General features: G+C 42.4%; 1 pseudogene; it reads right to left on the reverse strand.

Moving 5' to 3' along the window:
* Positions 1-1,867: 1,867 nt before the first annotated feature.
* On the reverse strand, positions 1,868-3,813 carry LOC113116857 (serine/threonine-protein kinase pim-1-like; annotated as a pseudogene).
* Between the last annotated feature and the right edge of the window lie 681 nt (positions 3,814-4,494).

The following is a 4,494-nucleotide window of genomic DNA, read 5'->3' on the forward strand; positions in this document are numbered from 1 at the left end:
AGAGTTGTGCAAGTGTTTGTGTTTGTTTCCTGCATTTCGAAGATGCTTGTTTTACAAACAAGGCCCAGTTTGACGCCGGATTTGCACATCGTTTATTCCTTAAGGATAATGCAGTCCCAACGAAAAAGGGTCACGATCGTGTGTTGGAAACGCAGGCGGTGAGTAAAACTGCTTCAAATATCTCTGTGTTGTTAACTTAGCTATCGGCGCGTAAGCACATCAAGTAAACAACATGCGATGTTGTCATCAAACTGCACTTTCCACATGTACAGCTTAAAAAAAAAAAAAAAAAAAAAAAAGACGACATAAAGTGGAACTTAGTCATTTTCCAAAACCGCTAAGCAAATAAATACAGTTTCAGTGCATACCACATAGAGACGTCGTTGCTGATGCTGCTCTTGTTAAATTTCAGCCTCTGGATCTGATTCTGGATCATAAATATACGCTGAATCTGACTGTTAGCCATGGTTTGTTTTGGATGATGGTTTTTCCCTCACGGTAATGTCACAGCTTCCAAACGCTCTCAACGCAAAAGCCTACTGGCGCTCGTGATTCTTTAGCTCCGCCCACACGTCACGCCTCCAGGCGCTCGTGTTTTTCTGGGAAAAATCGGTACAGACTATCTTTCTCTTATAAATATAATAAAACTAAAGACTTTTTGGAGTTATGAAGGATGCAGTACTACTCTATAGGCACTCAAGATTAACAGGATATTGAGTGAAAACGAGCATTTCACCCCCCTTTAAACTCAAAAATGCTGTCTTTAGAGGACACACTCCAAGGAACACATCAAGGCACTTCTGTATCTTCATCTAAGAGCTGGGCGATATGGCCAAAAAAAAAATCACGATTTTTTTTTTTCACATAAGTTGATATCGATAATTATCACAATATAAGTCAAATCTTTATTTTTCTCCAGTTTAAAGCTACATTTATGTTCTAAAGTGAAAGTTGTAGAAACCAGACCATTAATGTTTCTTTGCAAAATGCATATCTACATAGAAAAATGTATTTCTTGGTCTTCTGCATGTTCTAATGAGTGATATTGTTTAAAATCAAGAAATAGGTTTGGGTTGCCTGATAATATTTATAATAAAACCACTTTTTTGTCTCTTAGAAATGCACATTAGGATGCAGAGATAACATTTTTGTTCATTAAAATCAGTAGCATCTATAAAAATAATACCAACCTTTTATAAGGTTTTTATATTTATTCTGAACAAGGTTTTTTTTTTTTTACTTAATGAAATTCAGTGTGAATATCCCACATTTCTGTCAACAATCCCATGGTGCAGTGAGTGTTACCATGGTAAATGATAGCAATGTTTAGATTGAAAAGTCTTCTGGCTGTCTCGTTTGTTGCTCAGTGTTTCTCCTGTTTGGCTTTAAACTAGTTTAAATAACACAGTCATTTATGAAGGTAAAGCAATGACTACAGTATTTGCATATATTTATATTTATATTTGCAGGGCAGGAGTTGTGGAAGTGTACATAAGACTGTGAGTTTAAATTAAATTTGCATGCACAAGAGAAGATTTGTAAAGGTGTAAATCGTGTTTCAAGCGTAAGAAAAAATGATTTGCCGCATTTTACTGTCACTCGTAAGTGTAATTCATGTTTTGTGAAACTGCAGCTTCATGCTAACGCAAAATAAATCTGATCTGCATTCTTCTGACGACTTCTGCTACATTGAGATCCTCTCATCAACTTTATTTTTAACAAGCTGTGACAATGAGATGCTATTATGGTTTTGATTAAGATTTAGATTTTTAGATTCAGTTAAAGGTTATTTTATTTCAAATAACAGAAATGTTTTCTGTAGGTTTCAGTTAAGTAATTAAATAATTCCTTAGGTTTTGATGTTTTTGTCTCTTCATGCTGGTTTAGGCTCAGTCTGGAGCGGATCTCTGTAGCTTCAGGACTCTGGTTTGAGCCGGCGCTGCGTGTCCAGCTCCTCCAGCATCCACACAGAGCCCTCAGTCACGCTCCAGAGTGAAGCACAGCATTACAAAACACATGAAACGCCTGCTGTCCACTCGTCCTCACTGCAGGTGTCCAGCTGTCTCTGCTGCTCCTGTGTCCTGCACTCCTGCTCACACTATGTTCACAATTACAGACAGTTACCTACATTGATCCTGACAGGACAATCCAACTGTCCAATCAACACGGAGTCATTGAGATGAGTGTGCTGTGATTGGCCACCTGTGGAGCGTAACCAGGGATGCTGTTCAATGTCCTGTAATCTGGGACGCTCGTCCGCTGCTGCTCTAAGACACCATCTAATCAACTGACGGCAGTCTGTCACATACAACACAGTACTTGAGCAACACAACATCAACTTCTGCTCGCTCCGGCCCTGATTTCTGACTGTGAACAGCTGCATGTTTGCCATCTCTTGCCTGCAGACAGGTGACTCGGGAAGCGCAGTCTGCGAACCCTCCGTGCGCTTTGGAAAGGTAGAGAGCCGCACAGGAGCTTGTAGAGCGTCACACCCAGCGACCAAGCAGTGGCTGCTCCGGCACGATAGCTGTGGGAACGAAACCACTCCGGAGGGGCGTATGAAAGAGTGCCTGAGAGACCCCAGAAGAGCAAGAGATCAGCTGAAACGCTTCCAGTCCAAAACACACACTTCCACAGAGATCTCCTCCTGACCAACCTGCAAACTCTTCATACTGCGAGTCCTTCAGGAGGTGTCCGCAGCCAAAGTCCAGCAGCTTGATCTCGCTGGTATCGGTGCAAATGAGCAGGTTCTGTGGCTTGACGTCCCGGTGGAAGACGCCGCGGCTCTCGCAGTGTTTGAGAGCGTCGATGAGCTGCAGCAGCACCTTCTTGGCCTGGCTCTCATCCAGACAGCCGTTCTCCTCACAGAAACTGTGGAGATCCTGGCAAGGATCCGGCCGTTCCAGGATCATGACGTAGCGTTCGGGATGGTCAAACCACTCCAGCAGCTTCAGGACACTGGGACAGACAGGAGCTGAATTGACTCGGGTCATCAACGCGACCTCCAGCGGCAGCAGACCCTGACCTTCCTGCAGCGGCAGAGACAGCAGACCCTTGAGTCATCGCTAGAGGCCTGAGTGTGGCTTTATGTGTGTATCAAACCCTACAAGTGACTGAACTTACAACTTCCACGTCCTCGTGCTCCTCGTCTTTAGTCACGTACTTGATGGCCACCTGCAGACAGATGAACCACAGTATTTTACACCTGCTAATGATGACAATAACCTCAAGCTCAGTACAGATTAAATACAGTTTATGTCACGAGTGTCGTGAATGAGGGCTGTTTGAATGAATCGAGGAGGAAAGACAATGTCTTACTGGCAATCCATCAGAGCTGCGGGTCCCAGCAAACACAGAGCCGAATCCACCTTGACCCAGCATTGGGCCCTTTATATACGCATCTGCAACAATCACACGATCACAAGAAATGAGAAAACAGGCGACTACAAGACTGTTCCTGTAATCATCATCAGTGAATGAACATGTCAATGGCAAATCACTTAATTCAGCCATGTCTTGAGAATCAGCCTGACCTTCAGCAGAGCGTTTGGTGGGTCTGGGATCTTCATCCTCCGAGCTCTGTCTCTTCCTCTTCCTTTGAGTCGACTCAGAAGGCACAGGACAGATATAGCCAGGCCGGGTCGGGGTTGACAGTGCTTTCTGAATGTGGTCTCCACACTGTCTCCCAGCCTCCTGACCAGCAGCCATCTGGGTTAAAGCAGCAGTGGATCTGGAGCGACCCAAAGCTGAGAGAGCACCACTTCACTGTTTCACACTGTGTGACTTTCTTCTGCTTTTAATGAATTTCTTCAAATAAATCAGCTCAACAATGTCTTGAGATTTGTTAACCGTGGTATAAGTGGAATAATTGACTCAGATTATTATTGGTCAGATTGGTCAGATTATTATTGAAAATAATGCACATCCCAGATGAAAACAATCATGTGAAGTGACACACAATACACTTTCTTTACTAAAAAAAAGGTAGTTTTTCATATTCAATGAGTACAATATATGCTTATTTCACTAGTGTTCGAGATAAATCTGCTAAACTGCACAACGTTATTAATGTAAGGGCAGTCTAACAATACAACTTCAAACCAAACCAACAACAAATATGAAAAATTAAAACACTCACCTTGTCTTTCTCCCATGTGAGCCATCGAAAATATCCTTAATATCTCTCCTTCACAATGAGAAAAGAAAACAATAGATAAGAAAAAGAAGAAACACCTAAAACCAAATAAAAACAAATAAATGAAATAAAACTCTCCTCAGAATAATCTAAACTCAGAAATGCTCCGAACTCCTTCAGACATAAAAGTGTGTCTCGAGAGTCTCGTCTTCAAACACACAACAATCAGAAACAGAAGACTTCAGACTTTTATAGCTGCAGATGGAACTTACAGGTTGCTATAGCAACTCAGATTCGATTCACGCACAATCGAGCTCGCGCTGCAGACTGTAGCATGACGTCGTGTAACGTTACTTTCG

Source organism: Carassius auratus, chromosome 16 (genome assembly GCF_003368295.1).
Source record: "Carassius auratus strain Wakin chromosome 16, ASM336829v1, whole genome shotgun sequence".
Classification (NCBI taxonomy): Eukaryota; Metazoa; Chordata; class Actinopteri; order Cypriniformes; family Cyprinidae; genus Carassius; species Carassius auratus.